At 40.3% G+C, this 23444-nt stretch overlaps 1 protein-coding gene across 3 annotated transcripts in view; it reads left to right on the top strand.

Moving 5' to 3' along the window:
- ATXN1 (ataxin 1) overlaps positions 1-23444 on the top strand; it is a 322925-nt gene that overhangs the window by 152753 nt on the left and 146728 nt on the right. The gene's annotated exons all lie outside the window — the stretch shown is intronic.

Genomic DNA, 23444 nt, shown 5'->3' with positions numbered 1-23444 from the left:
GCATGCTATGGACACAGTATTGTGCTGTGAATTGAGCCTTACTCAAGTGAAGCAATGTATTTGGAAAGGGAATACCCGTCTTATTTGGCAGCCAGAGTGGGCTGAGTTATGAAGCAGCCTAGCAAGCTGTGCTATGCTGCTCCCACAACTCCCCTAGAAATGAATGGAAGCTACAGAAACAGCGTAACACTGCAGATAACTCCGGTCACCGGTGACAGACCACACAACTGCTACGGGGGGAGAGTAGGGTCAGGCTCCGAACTCTTTCTTGTCATTCTGACATGAAATTGCTGCATTTTCATATAGACACCACAGTACAAAGAGATTATTTCATCTTCCATTGAAGTCAATGCTAACTGTATAAATTCCTATGCACTCAGCTCCCCCTAGTGGTGGCTGCAGGCAGCCAGTTTTGTAACATATTATGGAAAGGGCAGCAGTGATTTAGAGCTGTATAGGGTTGATTTATCAATATTAATGCAAGCTGAAATATGAAATATGGTTGAATTCAGATAAAGTGGGTGAGGCCAAGGGCAACTTTGTTTTACTACAATTTTTTTAACCTAAAATTACTTCTGCTTAAAGAACATCTGTCAGCAGATTTTTACCTATGAAACTGGCCGACCTTTTGGATATGCGCTTGATAGCTGAAGGCATCTGTGTTGGTCGCATGTTCATATGTGCCCGCATTGCTAAGAAAAATGATGTTTTAATATATGCAAATGAACCTCTAGGAGCAATGGGGGCGTTGGCATTACACCTAGAGGCTCTGCTCTCTCTGCAACTGCTGCGCCCTCTCCTCTCCTTTAACTGACAGGGCCAGGCAGGATAAACATCATTTTTCTCAGTAATGTGGATGCCTTCAGCTCCCAAGTGCACATGTAACAGGTCAGCCAGTGCCATAGGTACAAATCTGCTGACAGATGCCCTTTAAATAAAGAAAATGTAAATTCATCAGAAATCTGGGGTGTGGCGTTTTTTGTTCTGTGATGCCTGGGAGTGATTAAAGGACATGCACTGGGAAACTGGGTGGGGGAGGGGCCCATACTATGTTTTGCTATGGGCCCTATGAGATCTGTGTATGCTCCTGCTGGCCACCCTGGCATCAGAAAGGGATATTGATCTCAGCAATGAATGGGAATTATTCTTTTAAGCAACTCTGAAAACCTAAGAACACCAAACTGTTTTAGTCCATGTGTCCTGTGAGCTCTGCACATAGACTATACTACATGAATTGCCATCTTATCTTTTATTATTGTATACGTTTATTTTATGACTGTCTTTCTTTTATGGTTAGATTGACTTTTGGCTTTCATGAAGTAAATGTTTTTATGATGGTGCTTCTATGTGTTTTTCAGCTGGTTATTATAGCATGGAAATAGATGTATGATTGCCATTCTTGCATTTGAATGTTTGGATTACGTTGCAGTTTTCAGCTTTTACTATCTAATTAGTTTTTTTCAACATAAGTAACATATTATTACACATTTTCAACATGTTTCTTGCCTGTTTAATAAAATGGATGTCCAATCTGTGCAGCATTTGTTCACATTACCAGTTCCAGGTGATTAAAGATGTTCATGAGTGGGTCCCACATCCAGGTGGAAATGTATTTCTCTGCAAGAAAAATGAAATATTACAGCTAGTGCACCCATTCATTTTAATGTTATAAATAGACACATGTAGTCATCCAGAGCCAAGATCTCTGCATGACATGGCTGTCTTTTCTCACTAATAGCAGTGGTTTCCAAAAAGGAATTCACCAAGCTATTATCTGTGAAGAGTAAGAACAGCTGCAGAACTAAGAATGAAGACTTCCTGAATATGTTGATTAGTAGTAAGATAGGCAGATAAATGGTAGTATTAGTAGAGTAATGTATTATTGGACTCCATAAGCCACGTTACAGAGGTGTGTTTAAAATTATGAATAGTGAAAGATTGCTTGATTGTAGAAGGTAGTGCATTCTAGAGCACAGGTGCAGCAAAAAGAGAGAGATTGTAGGTCAGGAATGAGGCAGTTGTGATCAGTGAGGAAGGCAGGCATATACCATTAGAAGATTGTATATAGCACAAGCAGGATGGTCAACAGAAGAGGTGTAGGAACGTGCAAAATTGTAGAGTGCTTTGTAGGTGAGGACAAGGAAAACAAGCCATTGGAATGGACCTTCTTATGTGGGCTTTTCAGGCACTGTGTCGTAGTTTGTCTCAAACTAATGAGGCCTGTAGATAAATGCAAAAATGGCACTGGCCTTAGTATGAACATGAATGAATATTAAGCAATACTCAATCCATATGCTGTAATATAGTGTTGATCGAGCACCAAAGTGCTTGTGTGCTCAAGTAGAACACTTTGCGATGCTCGGGTGCTCTACCGAGCACCAGAGCACAATAGAAGTCAATGGGAGAACCCGAGCATTAAACCGAGCAATAAACCAGGCACCCCCTGCTCTGAAGAGGGGAGGGTATCAGGATTCTAGTTTGGCTTAGGAGTCCCTGCTCTTACTCCATATATAGCTATGTCCATATATGGAGTCAGTGCTTGGGAACACCCCAGTGCATTTAAATCAAATTTAGCCTATATTTCAGAAAAGTTTCTGCCAGGATTCAAACTCACGATCTCCTGTATTAGAGGCAAGGCACTTAACCACTCAGCTATAATAGCTGCATAGTCAGTTAGTAAAAAAAAAATATATATATATATATATATATATATATATATATATATATATATATATATATATATGAGACTTCTACTGTACTGTACGTCTACTGAGACCTATACAGTAGAAGTCTCTTTTATTTATTTATTTTTATCACTGGCTATGCAGCTATATAGTGTAGTGGTAAAGTTCTGGGCTGTGATGCAGAAGCTGTGAGTGCAAATAGAGGCTAAACTTAATTTAAACATATATATATATATATATGTTTTTAGTATATTTACACATATTATTATATATTTAGAATATATAATATATTATAATATATGTAAATATATTATGGCTAAAGTAGTAGTAGTCAGTAGTAGTCTCCCACATATTATGCACTCATATATATCAGAAGTATGATTACATATATATATATATATATATATATATAATTTTTTTTTCTAGCAATTACACATTTATTTTGTGCCATAAATTTTTTACAATTACTCAAAAAAACATATAAAATATATAAATCTAATTTAACCTCTATTTCTGAAAAAGTTTGTGACAGAATTTGAACTCCCAGCTTCTGCATCATAGCCCAGAACTTTAACCATTACACTATATAGCTGCATAGCCAGTAACTAAAAAAATTTAATGATACTTCTACTGTATAGGTCTCAGTAGAAGTACAGTACAGTAGAAGTATCATAATTTTAATTTTATTTTTTAGTTACTGGCAATGCAGCTAATATAGCTGAGTGGTTAAGTGCCTTGCCTCTAATGCAGAAGGTTGTGAGTTTGAATCCCGGCAGAAAATTTTCAGAAATACAGGCTAAATTAGATTCAAATACACTGGGGTGTCTCCAAGCACTCCATAGCTATATATGGAGTCACACTGAGGGATTCACTCACTGTACAGCAATCTGTATAGAAAAAGAGGCTAAATTAGATTTAAATACACTAACTCTACCATCGGACGAACTCCGCGATGTGCCGAGCATAGCAATGCTTGAGCCGAACTGGTGTTCTGCTGAGCATGCTTGCTCAACACTACTGTAATACTATTGCCATAGCTTAGATGTCCAAAGTATGAAGCCTCATAGATGTAAACTAAGAGGTCTGGGGAATTTTTTTTTTGCCCCTTTATGCTTTGTTCTTAGTAGAGCACTAGAGGGGCACTGTCCTACTTCTGCATTTCATAAATATAAGTAGAGCAATAAAGTCCATGACTACCGACAAAGAAAGATCGAGTTTTGGGATGGACTATATCGCTCTACTTGTGCTTATCCGGACCAACATTAGTAATAAAGATTGCTGACAATCGTTGTCCACACGGGAACTCCTAAATAGGCAACTATAAGGATTGTGCATTGCTGCACAACCTATCAAGGTGTCTGCTCATTGATTGTGTCCCTTGGTAAGTGTTCCCTCCTTTGAAGTGTTGTCTTCCCTTTAATTCTTTCTAAGCATGTTTCATAAATACTGACAAGTAACAGAGAGAGAGGCCAGTTTATATGCTACTACATGGTCTTTACCATCATGCTATGGAAGACTATTTTGTGCGGTTGAATAGCTTTTCAATTGACTTGGCTCTGGAAGCACTTAAATAAATTGTGTTCTTTCTCTATGGTCTCATGGAAAATACATATTCCCATCTGATTTGATGCTTTGATTAGGATAATTTCCTGAGTCAAACATAGGCTAGATATCAATAAAACATTTATATTGCAGCAGTTTAGTGTAATAAAGCATAGGCACATAGAATGCTTTCTTTGTAGAGAAATAGTTAAAGTGGTATTCCAGTTTTAATGATTACATTTATTTCTTTAGTGAATAGGATGTTGAACAACTGCCTGCCGGATCCGGAAATCCATATGCAAACGGATATCATTTGTAGACGGATCCAGATCTGTCTCACAAATGCATTGCAATATCCATCTCTCTGGTGTCATCTGGAAAAACGGATCCGGTATTTATTTTATTTCACATTTTAAAAAGGTCTGCGCATGCGCAGAGAGTGAAACCATATTCGTTTTTCCGAAACACTTGGTGCCGGATCCGGCATTAATGCATTTCAATGGAAAATAATGCCGCCATTCCAGCAAGTGTTCCAGAATTTTGGACGGAGAAAATACTGCAGCATGCTGCGGAATGTTCTCCGGCTAAATACCGTAAGAGGGACTGAACTGTAGACATCCTGATGCATCCTGAACGGATCGCTCTCCATTTAGAATGCATTAAGATACAACAGATCAGTTCTTTTCCGGTATTAAGCCCCTAGGACGGAACTCAATACCGGAAAAGAATAACGCGAGTGTGAAAGTACCCTTAAATGTGAATTCCAGTTGAAGTCTAAAAATTGTATTCATGGAGATGTCTTGGTACGATATGCCCTATTGGTGCATATAAACATTATGGGGGGGGGGGGTCCCTTGCTCAGGAATCCATTCTATGTTCCAAAAGCCCTGGCATGTCCATTCACTACACAGAGAGCCATTCATTTGAACTAATGCAATGTAATGCTACAGTACATAGTGTGTCAAGAAGCATCTTCTTCAAGTTGGTTAGGGATGAGAGTAGCTGGAAGTTGTCTCTTTTTTTTTGGTTCTAAATAAGTTAAGTGAATGCAGCCCATGCTATAATATAGATTGTTAATATATATTTATAAGGTTATTCAAGATTTACAAGGCTGCTCAACATTCTGTGTAGATCTTACCTAGCGGAGTTAGAAAGAAATGCTAGGAGATTTTGGCTCTGAAGTCTGCAAAACTATCAATGCAGCTCTGGACTGTAACGCAAGCTGTAGCACAAGATCAGTAGAAGAAAAGTCATGTAATGTGTATTTACAAATCTACTCAACTTTCTGTGCAGATCTTATCTATATTAGATGGCATCTGGGGATCAAATGTGACAATGTTTTTTTTTTTTTTAAATGTTCTATAAATTCGGCTAAATATTTAGTATGAGTAAATTGTTCCATTCTCCATTACAATGAGTAAAAACAAACATCTTCTATGTGATGTGTGTTTCCAGAGAGATTTTACTTTTGTAGGAAACAGTTTTGTTATAGATCACTTGCTCCATTCACTATGGTATTTGCTATGGATTTTAGGATTTAGACTAGAGGAGACAATATTTCCTCCTCTCTTTAGCTCTCTCTTTCTGGCAAAGAGCTGATGTTCACAGCAGATACAAATATATTATGCACTAATTAGATGTACTGTTCTTGTCAGATTTCATCCTTATTGCATGACTTCAAGTGCATCTGCTCCAAACAGGTTGCTGGGCTTCAAGTTGTTTAGCGTCTATTTTATTATATTTAGCTTTTGACTATGACTTACAGAGGCTAGATATAGCTATACACTCACCTAAAGAATTATTAGGAACACCATACTAATACGGTGTTGGACCCCCTTTTGCCTTCAGAACTGCCTTAATTCTACGTGGCATTGATTCAACAAGGTGCTGATAGCATTCTTTAGAAATGTTGGCCCATATTGATAGGATAGCATCTTGCAGTTGATGGAGATTTGAGGGATGCACATCCAGGGCATGAAGCTCCCGTTCCACCACATCCCAAAGATTCTCTATTGGGTTGAGATCTGGTGATGTGGGGGCCATTTTAGTTCAGTGAACTCATTGTCATGTTCAAATAACCAATTTGAAATGATTCGAGCTTTGTGACATGGTGCATTATCCTGCTGGAAGTAGCCATCAGAGGATGGATACATGTTCTCATTCTGTTTACGCCAAATTCGGACTCTACCATTTGAATGTCTCAACAGAAATCGAGACTCATCAGACCAGGCAACATTTTTCCAGTCTTCAACCGTCCAATTTTGGTGAGCTCGTGCAAATTGTAGCCTCTTTTTCCTATTTGTAGTGGAGATGAGTGGTACCCGGTGGGGTCTTCTGCTGTTGTAGCCCATCCGCCTCAAGGTTGTGCGTGTTGTGGCTTCACAAATGCTTTGCTGCATACCTCGGTTGTAACGAGTGGTTATTTCAGTCAACGTTGCTCTTCTATCAGCTTGAATCAGTCGGCCCATTCTCCTCTGACCTCTAGCATCCAGAAGGCATTTTTGCCCACAGGACTGCCGCATACTGGATGTTTTTCCCTTTTCACACCATTCTTTGTAAACCCTAGAAATGGTTGTGCGTGAAAATCCCAGTAACTGAGCAGATTGTGAAATACTCAGACCGGTCCGTCTGGCACCAACAACCATGCCACACTCAAAATTGCTTAAATCACCTTTCTTTCCCATTCTGACATTCAGTTTGGAGTTCAGGAGATTGTCTTGACCAGGACCACCCCCCTAAATGCATTGAAGCAACTGCCATGTGATTGGTTGACTAGATAATTGCATTAATGAGAAATAGAACAGGTGTTCCTAATAATTCTTTAGGTGAGTGTATATGCTTATATAGTATGGTACAAAAGTTTTTTTTCCGTTGCGTAGCTCTTAAATGCACAAACAACCTTCAAATGTAAATATGCGCAAATTCCACGGAATCCGCACCACAAGTCTGAATTTTTACCCCAATATTTCTCACAGCTGGGGTTTTATCTATTTGTATCCAATCTAGGCAAGCCTCTGTGAGTGGTTTATACTGCTGATACATAGCTCACAGAGGATAGCCCACTCTCGATACACTATTAGGCACTGAATTAAACAGTGTATGTTCCTAGTTACTCATAGTTAGTAGAAAAACTGAAATTCAAAAAGAATATTAGAATTTCCATAACATTTAATTATATAGTGCTCCAGCAGTCATCTGAGATTGGGAGTGCTTCTTCTAGGCTTTGGAGTCAATTGGGTAGTCCTAGACAGTGATTGACAGACTTCCCTGCATGAACGTGCATACTGCGATAGGAGTCAATCACTGGGTAGTCCCGCCCACTGGACTCCTACGCAGAGGAAGAGCAGGGATTTAAAAGAATAAATTATAAGTTATATTTTCCGACAAAACTATGTATAAATCTGCTCAGCTCCTCCTGCTCTATAACCTGCTGCCTGCAGCTCCACCATGAACATCAATGTGACAGGTTCCATTTAAAGTCATAGCATTTTGGACATGGCCTTATACTACTAATTCAACACTGCTTATAAATAGAGGTGGCATGACATTACTCATGGTGTATATGGAGTAAACTATTTAAAACATGGCCTGGTACTAGTTATAGTGAGGTACTTCGATCGAGTCATCCTTTGACCATGTAAGATGCCAGCAGTTCAATATGTAAGAAGAATTCTCTATCTAAGGTCTCAGAGTAAGGTCTGAGGTATCTAAGGTCTCAGGGGACAATATCACTTGCACAACATTTTGGTAATTTCTAGGATGAAAATCTGTCATTTTTTGGGGCCTTGATGGGCAAGATTGTTGGAAAAAGAGATAAAACCTGGGGCAGAATTGATGCTCAGTTTATGATTAATGTTGTTTTAGAGATTAATTGAATATGCTAGCAGTATAGAGGGAAAATTGAATGCATGTCTTTGGGACACTTTTTTCATATTCTGAACTCACTTGCTGACACATCTAATACATCATGACATTGGTATAGACATTTCTATAGCATACAATATGGCAGAATAAAGTTATGACTGAAAACAGGCTATGTGATATCCAAAGCTCATCTACCTTCTGTGGCCATGTACATCCGCCTTCAAAACATTGGGGCACATTTATTAAGACCGTCGTTTTAGATGCGGGTCTTAATAGCCCCTATAGTGGCACCGGCCTCTACATAACTTCGTCAGATCCACCTCTGATTCTTCCTTGCTGTCTTACATTAAGACCATTTTCTACTCCTAAAACAGGCAAAGAAAATGATGAATGAGATGGGCCTTCCGGCCTGTCCCCTTCCTCGCCCACACCACGTTAACTTTTTACACCTGGCGTAAGCGGAGGAAAGTCGCATATTCTGCCGCAACATGGCATGTGAAAGAATCTGCGCCAGATATACGCCACAAAAGTGACGTATATCTATTTGTAAATGACCCCCTTCCTCTCTTTCATCTCCTGGAGCTCTTGGTAATGTAGAAAGCTCCAGGACTTGAAGCTTGAGCCTGGGGAGGAACATATCATGTCTGCCCCTACCTCCACCCTTCTCACAACTACTCTATCTAGAATCTTCTGGAACCAGGGGGAGGGACCAGCCAGCACCCTATGCTCCAGAGAGGGCTGGGGAAGGATAGGTAATTCTGGCCATGCCTAGCTCATGCTGGAACATAGTGAGTACAAGGTGCATTACATTAACACTACAAACAGTACAAACCAATTGTAGATACCCCCTGTTTTACTGGGATATTGCATATGATTATACATGTTGACTGTATAAATCTAAAAAAAAAAGTACCCTCCAATGGTTTATAAAGAGAGAAACACTTTTAGTGTATGTTCATTTTGGAATTGATAGATGAATGTATCCTCCATAACTGAATACAAAGCATTCAAGAATATAAATCACTATACAAAGCTCTAGTGCAGAAATCAATCATCAGAAATGTGAACACACGTACCACTCAGGATTAGCATTCTAACGTGTGTGTGTGTGTATATATATATATATATATATATATATATATATATATATAATTTATATGGATGAATTACAGTATATACCGGTATGTAAATTATGAAATTACAATATGTCCAAAGATTAATATAAGCTTTAACGAGGAATTATAAGTACTCCTGAAGTTTATTTTAGTAAGTACTTTTATTCATCATGGAATAACAAATCTGTAGCATTCTTTGTGACTCTACATTGCCCGGTCCCTCTATAATTCCTAATAGAAGTTTATGGATAAATGTACAACTGGATGTTACCAGTTTGGAAGGGTCTCTGCACAGTTTGAAACTTATCCAATAACAAAAGAGTGAATGGTATCTTAGCGGCTCAACCAAGTAACCAAAAAATGGACAGGTGCACACCCCACGGCACCGCCAATGCCGTAACAATAATAATAAAAATAAATAGTAAAAATAAATAAATACAATGGGGGGGGCACTCAATATCTAGCAATACATGGACTACTATAAATGCACAAATAGCACTTTATTCACAATATAAAGGTCTATGGGTGATATAGTGGATATAACATACATATACAACCAATAAAAACACACTAAATAATAAAAGAAGTAATTAGCGGATAAAAAAGTTTAAAACAATTCTAGGTGCAATCTCTGCCTAATGTCCCCCTGTATAGAGGCATATATATTGGGGGTACTGGGCTGTATAGTTCCAATTGAGTGATTAAGCCCCTATTGTTGGGGTATAGTCCTTATATAAATCAGTGCGTTTATTGGGGGTATTGGACTGTACCGTCCGATTGAGTGAATAAGCCCCTGTTGTTGGGGTATAGTCCTCTGGTAAAATTGTCCCCCTATATTTAACCGGAAATATATAACCTTTATTTATTTATTTTCAATAAGAAAAGATGCTCTAGAATTTCTATTTCCAGGGGACTGCAAGCAGTTAATAAAATAGACATGTCAGGAGAGGTGACGGGTCCATTGCGCAAAAGATTTAAATTTTTTTGTAAGCCTCTAGATGTCATCCATATTCAAATCACCAAAAAGTCTGCTGAATATAAAAACTGCATAACATTATACTGTATTAATAAGGGGTGTTAATATGTAATAAGGAATGCAAATCTAGTGATCAAGGAGGCATTTCAGTAAAGTCTTATAGGAACTTCGGTCAGTTCTTTGGGAGGCATGAATCATTTTTATTTTCTACCGCAAGAATGTTCCTAGCAGGTGATAAAAATCCAATGTCTTTTATTATGTACATGATCTATTGGTGAGGGATGTCCCTTTTCACCCTGTGCAAGGAAATCCATAGGAGCCAGTTCCCCAGCAGCTGTAGCATGTTCCCTGTACAGACAATTATTGAGGAAAATAAGATTAGCTGACTGTAAGCCAAAATAAAGATCGCCTGCAAGTCTGAGACAGGTGTCATTTTAAATACAGATGACTAGCTTCATTCTAAATTGGAGGACTGAGTTTTTGTGATTACTTGTCTGGGGTTGCCTTGAAGACAAAAAAACTCCAGCACTGAAAGCCTCCTTGTGTTCAGATCACAGAAGGCGGCATGCCAGGATGACGAAGGGAAGAGCTGGATGCTATTCATCTGAATGAAATGCACACAGTTGCCACCTAGTGCACGCCAGGAACTTTCTTCTTCTTACGCTGTCTGAGAGTTTCAAACTGTTTCTTCAAGATTGTTCTTTCTCTTATTCAGACTTCAACTTTTTTCTTTTGCATTGATAAAAAAAAATGAGCAACGAGAAGCTCTTCCTAAGATCTGTTACTGTACATAATGTGGGCTTAATCGAAATAATGAACACCTAAGCCTCTTCCTGAGAAGGTTGGGATTTAGTAATCTGTTAGCTGCCGAAGTTCCACTTTGGACACTGAATGTTTCACTCCATTATTTCAGCACACTATTCAGCATCTGCTCCATTATCTAATTGATCTTTGGTTCCCCTCAATACACATAGGACTGAATTACTGCTCTATGCAACCTACAAATTGTGGAGGTCCCCACGCAAGTTTAGGGGCCCTGCTATACCGCTCAATTCCTCCAAATCATACAGGGAACTCTGAGAATTTTCTCTGAGATTCTCTGAAAGAATTATTAAGTAATACATTTTTCATATAGTTAAATATTGTGAGATCAAGGGGGTACAATCTGAAATGAGTTGGGGGAGAAGAGCTAAAGTAAGGTCAGAAAATATTATTCTACTGAAAGAGTAGAAACCGCCTGCAAAAAACTTCCAGACGATCTGGTTGGCAAACCTACAGCAAGTAAAGATATAGTAAACATGTCTGGGATAAACATATATCTATCCTAAGAGGAAAAAAAAAATATATATATATTGGACCATGTAGCATTTTTCTGCCAACATTCTTCTATGGTTCTTCCACAATGAACCCAGTAGACCTTTAGATAAAAATAGATATTAAAGGGGGTGTCCAGGATTTGAAAAAAGGGTCATTTTTTTTAATTTCTGAAACTGCCCATGGAAGAGTTGCAAGTTTAGACACTGCCAATGAACAGACATAGCACTGTTTCTGGGAAAAAAGACAGTCCTATATTCTGATCCTGGACAACCCCTTTATGTCAATAATGACCATCTATAACTTAGCAGAATTACAATATAACAGGGTGGCATAAATGATTTTTTTGACTGATACGATTGTGATTTTTGTACAAAACACTGCCAAAAACAAGTCCAATGACCAATTTGCTGAAACTCCAAAATTAAACAATAATGTAATACGGGAACCAAGACTAAAGATTTAAAAAGAGCCAGTATAATTTGCCCTTGGAACAATTTTAACAAAAAGAATAGAGGAAAAATAGTTATTTTAGACCTATATTTAGTATGAACACCTAGCTCAATGAAATGGAGTGTAATATACGTAGTTGTGATGTATGTGCATTTCTCTTTGCACTCTTTTTATCTATCATCTGTGTATCCAGTTAGTTTTACTTCCACCGCCCTACAGTGCATAAATGACAAAAAAAACACTACACTTGGATTTATGTGTTATACTTTTTGCTTTCTTTACTCCTGAAAGCCAGTCTGTTCCTATACACAAATCTTACACATATATGGCGATAAGCAGTGCCCCATAGAATGAACTAAAATGATGCTCTAATCCTGTTTGGATGACATGACTGATGGTGCTTATTTGAGAAATATAAGGAGCCTTCTGCAGGGATTTAACACCCAAGGGGAACAGGAAACTACAACTCCTTGACCAAGGGTACGGGCCTGTCTCATTGTACGAACGCCATTAGTGCACATCTTAAAATGTGAATGGGAAAACACATAGGGCAAGATTTATCATGACTCTGACAGCTCACTCCACTTTCACATATGGCTAAAGTCAGTTTTAGCCAAGTCAGATTTATGATCGGCCCTTTAAGACTGTAATAAATGTGGTTTGACGGTAGCAGTTTATCCGTCAGTAAGCAGCTTTACAAAAGTCGCACGTCTTTACGAAAAAGTCGCATGTTCTATTAAAAAGTCTCATAAGATAAGCATGGTCCTCACTGGAGTGAAATTGTTACTTTTTTGCGACTTTTTTGCGACTTTTTAAATAGTCCCAATAGTAAATCTGTCTAGAGATTCATTTACATAAGAAAACACGCCCACTTTCAGAAAACTGGCGAGCATAGTGCAGAGCAAATTTGTGCGCAGTTTTAGCGTTTGGGACTTTTTTTGGGACTTTTTCACTCCATTATTCTGACCTGAGCTAATGATAAATCTGGCCCATAGAATAGTTGATAGATGTGTCATTGCTAGGGGTTGACAATTGGGACTCTCACCAATCACAAGAATAGAGGTCCCCTAATTCCTGAACCCACTCAGTTCACTGGAGATAGCAGTGCTATAGAAGTGAATAGGACAAGCACTCTATTCACCCAGGGGACTTTTTTCTCATGATTGGTAGGGTCTCAGCAGTTTGACCCCCAATGATCATACACTGATTGCCTATAGCTGATAAATATTGTTAGTGTACCAAACCCTTTAAACTTTTCTCCATGTGTGTTATGAGGGACCTCCTCCTTTCTTTATGTAGAGAGGTGCTATAAAGAGTAGACGGTTCCATGAATCCAGTTGAGACAGCCTTTTTAACTAGAAACTTTTAAACTAGTAAATTAGTTATGAATAGATGGGGGTAATAACTTGCATTTTATATGTTCAACACCTGTGATCTTCCTTTGTCTGTGGTGCATAGATAGACTACAATATTGATCTACAGGTATCCTTTTTGATCAGTCTAGTAGCAAAAATCCATAAATAAACTTAAGTCAGCATTTTGATTTATGACATAAGGAAAGCAAAGTTTATTTTATCCCATAAATATAGCCTATCATTTTCTTTTCTCATCACTTCAAATTTCCCTGGAGGTAAAATGTTTGACATCAATTGCTGTTTTTAAAAACAATTTATCTTTTGTTGATTCTGTATATCGCCATCCTTCTTTTAGAATCTAGATAACATAAGGAATTAATTTATTCTACTGTAGAATGTATTTCCCCAATGTGTGGTAAATCAGCTTGTGAACATGGAAAATGTTATATACTATATATATAACATATATAATCTGCCATCATTGGCGCAAATATCTGTTTAAAAAAGCATTATATTAGGCATTGCAATAAATGGATCCAAAGTTCCCATCTTAAAGTGTACCAGCAATTTTATTTAGTAAATTACTTTAAGTTCTGCTTCACACAACCATGTGCTAGCCATGTGTGCAAGAGACTGCACACAGACAGCACGAAGATTGTAATTTTCCAGCATGGTCAATTATATTTTCAGCACCAATCGTCCTTGCAAACATTCGTGTGTTTTTTCGAAGACAGTCAGCCAAAATGGCCAATATCAGCCATTCTACCCAACTATTATCTCGTGTATGGACGGTTTCTGTCCTATGGAATACATTGGAGACCATTGGAGATAATTGCCTCTGGCGTTTGCCAGGTGTCCTATGAGGACTTACAGACCTCACTGGCTATTAAAAATCATCCTTATGTTGCACCTGGTAGAATCAGGCCTTACTAAACCTAACACTTCATTATGTAAATCAATTAAGGCTATGGCATCAATTAAAGGGTTTCTACCACCACATTTTCACCTAATTAGCTGTCTGACACTAGCGATCTGCTAGTGTCTGCTGTACCTAACCATGCTATTGTAATTCCTTTCTCTGCAGCGGTTACCCTAAAAAACGTAGTTTTATTGGTATGCAAATGAGTCTCTATGTGCTATGGGGGTGTCTTTTCAGCACCTAGAGGCTCCGTCCACTCACAATTTCTGCCGCCCAGTGCGCCCCAGCCTGCCCCTCTGCTCTAGATTGACAGCCTACTCGCGTCTGCGCCGTGTGCCTCTGTATTCATCGCAGGCGCAGTGACTGTTTGACTGCTCCCTGCGCCGTAATCGGCGCAGGCGCAGTGAAGATGCCGGCGCAGGGAGACAGTCGGCGGTGCAGGGAATACAGAAGCACACGGCGCAGGCGCGAGAATTCGGCCGAGATGGAGAGAGGTAGGCTGTCAATCTAGAGTAGAGGGGCGGGCTGGAGCGCGCTGGGCGGCAGAAATGGTGAGTGGACGGAGCCTCTAGGTGCTTAAAAGACGCCCCCATAGCACCTAGAGGCTCATTTGCATACCAATAAAACTACGTTTTTTAGGGTAACCGCTGCAGAGAAAGGAATTACAATAGCATGGTTAGGTAGAGCAGACACTAGCAGATCGCTAGTGTCTGACAGCTAATTAGGTCAAAATGTGGTGGTAGAAACCCTTTAAGAAATCTTGTTGTAAGGTACTGTTCGAATATTGTTTAAATTTACCTTTAAAGTAGGATACAACAGGACACAAAATGATGCAGGTTCCTTTTTCTTGTCCTGTTGATGATCCAAATGGATCCTGTTTTTATGAAATAGAAGTCTATGACTTGCGGATGCCATCCTGTGTTGAAGATGCCTTTTATTCCAATCTTGGGTGAAAAAAATATCAACAGGGTGTAAAAACATGGCATGAACCCAGCCTTAAAGAGGACCTTTCATCGGTCCAAACATTGTGAACTAAGTATCATGATCTGTACAGCGGAGCCCAGGGATCTCACTGCACTTACTATTATCCCTGGGCGCCGCTCCGTTCTCCTGCTATGCCCTCCGGTATGTTCGGTCACTTGGTTATAGTAGGCGGAGACTTAGGGGACTTGGTTATAGTAGGAGGAGACTGCCCTTGTTCTCCTGGGAGTCTTCTTCTCCCAGGCTGTAGCGCTGGCCAATCGCAGCACAGAGCTCACAGCCTGGGTGTTTTTTTTCTCACAGCCTGGGAGAAGGAGACGCCCAGGAGAACAAGGGCAGTCTTCTCCTACTATAACCAAGTGACCGAAGATACCGGAGGGCAGGGCCGGGCCGACACAGAGGCTGGGGAGGCTCCAGCCTCAGGGCGCAGGCCAGCTCCCCAGCCTCTAAGCGGCAGGCAGGCCACTGACCACGTCGCTGCTGCTTCCGCGCCTGCCGGGCTACCGGCCGCGCTGGAGGACGGAGGGAGTAGTGAGCACTTCGCAATGACTTACGTGCTCCCTCCCCGCCCCGCCTCCTGTCTCGGCCGCTCCGCTGCTCTGGTCTCTGCTCAGTCGCTTGCCTGACTGACTGCGTATAGCGCGCACTTTGACCTGACGCGCTGTACGCAGTCAGGTCACATGTGCACCCTCTGGAGACCAGGAGCAATGCGGGCAGCAGCAGGCAGCAGCACAGCACTGTGTCACAACCCAGCCCAGGCCCCAGCAGAGATAGAGCGTGAGAGTCTGCCCTGAAGTGAAGTAAGATAGTTCTTAAATAAAGATAATATTATTTTCCGTCTGATCTTAGGTCTGATGGGGTTCTGGATGGGGTAAAATTACAAGGAACGCCCTGGGGGGGGGCGGCGCACTTGGGCAGCTCAGCCTCTGTTGGTGGTGGACCTTGTCCCAGCCCTGCCGGAGGGCATAGCAGGAGAACGGCGCAACGCCCAGGGATAATAGTAAGTGCAGTGAGATCCCTGGGCGCCGCTGTACAGATCATGATACTTAGTTCTCAATGTTTGGACCGATGAAAGGTCCTCTTTAAATTATGTCTATCGTGTAGTATTTATTCATGGGGCAAGAGTCTCAACTACAAAGTGAAATACAGTAACCAAAATCTCCTCATGGGCCAAGAAAGAGAGCAGGCTCTTTTTATGATTATATCTGCCAGGGAACTGTACATACAGTCTTGTGAAAAAATTAGGACACCCTTTGAAAGCATGTGGTTTTTTGTAACATTTTTAATAAATGGTTATTTCATCTCCGTTTCAACAATACAGAGAGATTAAAGTAATCCGACTAAACAAAGAAAACTGAAGAAAAGTCTTTTCAAGATCTTCTGTAAATGTCATTCTACAAAAATGCCTATTCTAACTGAGGAAAAAGATAGGACACCCTTGCCCCTAATAGCGAGTGTTACCTCCTTTGGCTGAAATAACTGCAGTGAGACGGTTCTTGTAGCCATCTACCAGTCTTCGACATCGGTCTGAGGAAATTTTACCCCACTCCTCAATGCAGAACTTTTTCAGCTGTGAGATGTTTGAGGGGTTTCTTGCACGTACAGCCCTTTTCAAGTCACCCCACAGCATCTCAATGGGATTCAAATCTGGACTTTGACTTGGCCATTCCAGGACTCTCCATTTCTTCTTTTTCAGCCAATCTTTGGTTGATTTACTAGTATGTTTTGGGTCATTGTCATGTTGCATGGTCCAGTTCCGCTTCAGCTTTAATTTTCTAACTGATGGTCTCACATGTTCTTCAAGCACCTTCTGATACACAGTAGAATTCATCGTGGATTCTATGATGGTGAGCTGACCAGGTCCTGCTGCAGCAAAGCAGCCCCAAACCATGACACTTCCACCTCCATGCTTCACAGTTGGTATGAGGTTCTTTTCTTGGAATGCTGTGTTTGGTTTACGCCAAACATGTCCTCTGCTGTTGTGTCCAAATAATTCAATTTTGGACTCATCTGTCCAAAGAACATTATTCCAGAAGTCCTGGTCTTTGTCAACTTTATCGCTGGCAAATGTCAGTCTGGCCTCGATGTTTCTCTTGGAAAGCAAAGGTTTCCTCCTTGCACACCTCCCATGCAAGTTAAACTTGTACAGTCTCTTTCTGATTGTAGAGGCATGTACTTCTACATCAACAGTAGCCAGAGCCTGCTGTAGTTCTCGAGATGACACTTTAGGGTTTTTGGATACCTCTTTTAGCATCTTGCGGTCTGCTCTTGGGGTGAACTTGCTGGGGCGACCAGTCCTGGGCATGTTGGCAGTTGTTTTGAAAGCCCTCCACTTGTAGACTATCTTCCGGACAGTGGAATGGCTGATTTCAAAATCTTTTGAGATCTTTTTAAATCCCTTCCCAGACTCATAGGCTGCTACAATCTTTTTTCTGAAGTCCTCTGACAGCTCTTTTGCTCTCACCATGGTGCTCACTCTCACTTCAACAGTCAGGAGCACACCAAACTAAATGTCTGAGGTTTAAATAGGGCAAGCCTCATTCAACATGCAGAGTAACGATCTACTAATTATGTGCACCTGGTGTGATATACCTGTGTGAGATCTGAGCCAATTTAAGAGGGAATACATGTGAGGGTGTCCTATCTTTTTCCTCAGTTAGAATAGCCATTTTTGTAGAATGACATTTACAGAAGATCTTGAAAAGACTTTTCTTCAGTTTTCTTTGTTTAGTTGGATTACTTTAATCTCTCTGTATTGTTGAAACGGAGATGAAATAACCATTTATTAAAAATGTTACAAAAAACCACATGCTTTCAAAGGGTGTCCTAATTTTTTCACATGACTGTAATTGCAAAACATTTGAATCAAAATTCTTTTGTAAAATTTGTAATAAAAAATAAATAAAATTATAGCATGCTAGAGCAAATGCCATATTCGAGAGTTTTTTATGTTTATTTTAGTAGTGTTTTTTATAGAAAAAAAAAACACCACTTCCAGATGTATTGTTCTTCACTTGCGGCTATTTATTTTCACTCCACTCCACTTTTAGAGGAAGTGCCATAAGAGATATGTACTTTCCCGTTTAAAAAAGCATGGCTTGCAAAAAAAAAAAAAAAAAGGATGTACTAAAACACACTGCAAAAAATAACACAAAAATGACACCAAAAAGGAATTGTGCAGTGACCCGATGGTTCAATGCTAAAGGGTAAATACCATATTGCTACGGTTTACTGAAAGGGATAATGATATGATTCACTGCTAAAGAAATGTTAACTATGCCCCATCTGTTATACAAGTGGTTAAAATATCTTTGCTATGCACTATGTATTCCAAAAGAAAATTGGGGCCTATTTATCAAACTGGTGTATATTAGAACTGGCTTAGTTGCCCATAGCAACCAATCAGATTCCACCTTTTATTTTTGACTGTTCTTTTGGAAAATGAATGGTGTAATCTGATTGGTTGCTATGAGCATTTAAGCCAGTTCTACTGTACACCAGTTTGATAAATGACCCCATATGTATATATGGCAGTTCTTAATTACAGTTGCAATGCTGTGTAGTGGGCTGGTCTCATTTCCCCTGGTCAGAGAGTCTACTAGTAAGCAAGTCAGAAAGTAGAACTGTCTTGTATGTGCTGCTGCAAAGTAGGCTAAGGGCTCATGCACACGACCATATGTATTTTACGGTCCGCAAAAAAACGGATCCGCACAAAATCCGGATGACGCCCGTGTGCATTCAGAATTTTGCAGAACGGAACAGCTGGCCCCTAATAGAACAGTACTATCCTTGTCCGTAATGCGGACAATAACAGGACATGTTCTCGGAAATACAGACATACGGAAACGGAATGCACACTGAGTAACTTCAGGTTTTTTTCGGACCTATTGAAATAAATGGTTCCGCATAAGTTCCACAAAAAGGACACGGAAAAAAAGTACGTTCGTGTGCATGAGCCCTAAGAGAGAATCCTTCTGGAAAACACCATTCTTGGCAGTAAATGCTGCCAGAAATGCAACTTTACTAAGAACCAACCTCTGAGGGAAAGAAGCACTGAATTATTGCAGAAGGTTGAGGACCATTTAAGGGCTGTGCTTGGACTGAGTCAGTAAAGGTAAATCACGCCTATGGCTTTAGACTTTACTGCCCGTGGTTTGGGTTTTATTGCTTTTGCTGCCTGCCAAACTACTAAGACAGACTGGCCATCCGATCTTTATAAATACAGATCTTGACTATAACAATATAATATAGGCTCTCTCAGGAGCAGGGTAAAATAGGTAATAAAATTTTCTTTATACATTTGCTTTGCTTCAGTTCAGAGGCTTTCATTGTATCAGAAATGTATTAAACATATATCAGGAGTGGTTATAAGTTGATGCAAACTTTTCATGCCTTTAATAATATTTTAGTGGTAGAAAATAAGGAACACATTTGGCAAACTTAAATGCTTTACGCCATAACAGTGGTGGCACACACAGCTTTTTGTGGGAATATTTGATGCAGTGTTCTCAACCAAAACCAAAAAATAAGTATTTCTTATTCCCTTCCAATCCAGTTCCAGCTTTTGCTCAAAAAACTTTATCAAAAACTACAACAAAAAGTGTGAGGAAACCCCCCTAAATGCTCCACAAGTGCTCCAATCACCCAATGCTAAGCAATCAACTTTTGAACTTATAAAATAACTACACTTGAAAACCAAACAAAACATTGCTGGCAGTTGGGAAGTTTTAAGCTGGAACTTATTATTAGATTTTCAGCAGTATTATCTGCCTAAGCCATCATCTGTTATGGTTCACTGTAAGGATTCTTTTAGCTGTATTACACATGCCAAATAGAACGTTGATTAACGAATAGTTTTGGGCGCGAATATTCGAATAGCTAAAGCTATGAAATGTACCGTATATGTGTTACAAGCTGGTTTTTGATGACTGGCTTCTTTTTTTTAAGTATACCCCCTGTTCTGTTTTAAAATCTCAGTCTTAAGTTTACATTGTGTTCAGATATTTTCTTGTTTGTATTAGCTTATTAAAAAAAAAAAAAAAAGTGCCACTTAAAAAAGGAGTCAGGTCTCCTGCCAAACTTAAGAGTGACCATGACCTTGTCTGGAGTTCTGTACAGGAAAGCTTCCTATCATAGAGTAAGTTGTCCCAACATTCCATTGTGAAGTCTATAAAAAGATAAGTCACCTCCAGGTTAAGCCTCCGAACTATGTTAATAAGTGAAGCAGTTGTGTTCAATGCAAAAAAAATGGTTGCTAAACCAGAAATGCAGGAAAGAGTCTGTACAAGAATAATTGGTGAAGTGTAGTGGTGCAAAACCTGTGCCCATCAACAGTTATACTTCAACTGCAACGATGCCCACAAAGTCATTTGATGTGTAGAGAATATTCAGGGGTACACCATTAATGAGTCAGGGTAAGAATTTTGCATTAGTCAGCACTCTCACTTGCCTGCAGGGGGCAGCATTTAGGCAAAAATGCTCTATATTACAATTTGGGGAAGGGGAATTTCAGTTTTTGACTTAGGCAGCAAAAAGGCTTGAAGCATCCAAAAGCATACTGGTGTGTAGTTTGAGTTTCACTGCATCTGGAAGCAGGGACGCTTTCACCAACCGCCTATAACAAGGTGCCAGAAACTTAAGGCAGGCTGGTGAAATGCAGTCATGTCATAGTGCTTGCCAGCACAGGCCATAGGATGGAATAAACCTGCATCATCAGCTCATGTATGGAAACATTAAAGGGGCACTGTAACTGTGTGTTGAGGGAACTATTACTGTTTAGGGGCTGTAAAGGTGCATTTTTAGTGTGAAGAGGGTGCTAATGGAACACCATTACTGTGTGGGGGCATGTGCATTCAGTAATAGTAATTCCCCCCCCCCCCCACACACACACACACACACACACAATTTCCCCAGTAAAAAGGCCCCTATAGTGCCTTTTATATTCCCCAATAATAATAATGCCCATATAGGGCCCCCTGTAATAATAATGACCCTATAGTGACTCAGTATTAAAAATGCACCTTTAGTGACTCCGGTTATAAAAATAACCCCTGTGGTGCCCCAGTAATAATAATGCTCCCACAGTGCACCCAGTAATCATATCTCCTATTGTGCCTCCAGTAATTAATGCCCCCTATTGTGTCTCTGGTAATAATAATGTCCCTATAGTGCCCCCCAGTAATATCCCCTCAATACCCCCAGTAATGACCAAATAGCACCCACAGTGATGTCCCTATACTGCCACCAGTAATTTCCCCCCCTGCCCCCAGAAATGTCCTTCCATTGCCACCAGTAATGTCCCTATAGCACCCACAGTAATGTCCCTATACTGCCACCAGTAATGTCCCCCACTGCCCCCAGTAATGTGCTTCCACTGCCCCCAGTAATATCCCTATAGTGCCCCCAGTAATGTTAACCTCCTCACTTCCCCCCTATAGTGACCACTAGTAACAGGGCCCGACATTGTCACTGTACTTTATTCTGGACCCTTGTCAAGGCGCTCATTACAGCAATGTTCCATCCACTCAATCTGGCATCTATCAGGCCCTAGCGCTTCCCTACTAGTAGTATTCCACCGTGGGTGGGCAGAGTCTGACTGCTGTTAGTCAGGCTCCGTCCACCCGCTTAGTTTGTGAGTACTACTAGTAGGGCAGCGCTGGGGCCTGATAGATGCTGGACCGATTGGATGGAACGCTGCTGTGATGGGGGCTCAGCATGAAGTACAGTGACAGTGCCAGACCCCGTTACCTGTGAGTGCAGCGCCTCCCCCCGCGCACCAGACCCGACTGCTGCACCCTCTGTAACTGCAATTGTTACACCCCTGGGAAGTACTATGTCTGTTGGCTCTAGATTTTTAAGGATAGTTATAGGTATGATGGTAGCAAGTTCAGCAGCAGGCACAATATTTGAGGAGGCACCAGTATGGTACTTAGTGAGTAGGTATGGTTTTGCTAGAAGAGCAAGGAACAAAGACATCTGGGTAACAAACTCTGCAGAGATTCATGGATGGAAGAAGACATTATGATGATCTGGATGGAGAAATAAAGGGAAAGCAAACAACTCTAATCAGACAATATGTTGGTCAAAATATTACCCATTAATGTGTCTAATTCTCCCTAAAAAGAATTTTATTTATCATGTTTGACTTTGCAGGCATCAGAAGATAGTGAACAAAGTTCTGGACAGTGGGGCTCACTTATAAAACCATTTCATTTGTTCCACCAATGTGTTAATACTGCCCTGTCTAGAAGCTGTTGCCCACAAGTTTCGGTCATTTATAGTCATGTCATAAGTTTTGTTGAAACCACAAAAATAACCTGAAATTCATCCCTGGTGCTTTTTTCTTAAAAGGGTTGTCCCACGAAAATATATTCTACAGTTTTCAAACCACCTAGGTCTAAATGCTTTTGTAATTGCATTTAATTAAAAATTTAGCATAGCCACTGAGCTATTTAGTAAAATGTATTTGTATAGCGCCACCTGCTGTTTTATTTTCCTATTTCTTCAACCTGCTCACTGAGAAGGCCGCACATGCTCAGCTACATCCTTCAACTGCCTCGTGAGCTGTGATAGGGAGAGAATGGACACGCCCCCTGAACTCCAGCAGAAAAGACACTCCCCCTGAGCTGCCAGTTTGATATAAATCTAGCAGAGCAATGAATGGGGAGATATCTGGATCCATGTGAGGTACAGGGCTGGGTCTAGCTTTGTTAGAAAGAGATTGTCATGTACTATATGATGTCTGGTTTTCATTTTTTACATTAGCCATGGGATAACCCCTTTACGATTTCATATGTATATGCATAAACGTGACTTGCATTAGTCCTTTATACAGAATGATGGGTTATGATGGCTTTCTAAGAAAATAAGATTATCAATAAATTAGGGTACTTTCACACTAGCGTTTTTCTTTTCCGGCATAGAGTTCCATCACAGGGGCTCTATACCGGAAAATAACTGATCAGACATATCCCCATGCATTCTGAATGGAGAGCATTCTGTTCAGGATGCATCAGGATGTCTTCGTTTCGACTGATCAGGCAAAAGATAAAACCGTAGCATGCTACGGTTTTATCTCCGGCCAAAAAAACGGAAGACTTGCCTGAATGCCGGATCCGCCATTTTTCCCCATAGGAATGTATTAGTGCCGGATCCGGCATTCAAAATACCGGAATGCCGGAACCGTCCTTTCGGCCTGCGCATGCGCAGACCAGTAAAAATGTGAAAAAAGATACAAGACGG

Source organism: Bufo bufo, chromosome 5 (genome assembly GCF_905171765.1).
Source record: "Bufo bufo chromosome 5, aBufBuf1.1, whole genome shotgun sequence".
In the NCBI taxonomy this organism is placed as follows: Eukaryota; Metazoa; Chordata; class Amphibia; order Anura; family Bufonidae; genus Bufo; species Bufo bufo.
This window is presented reverse-complemented; position numbering and strand designations above follow the sequence as displayed.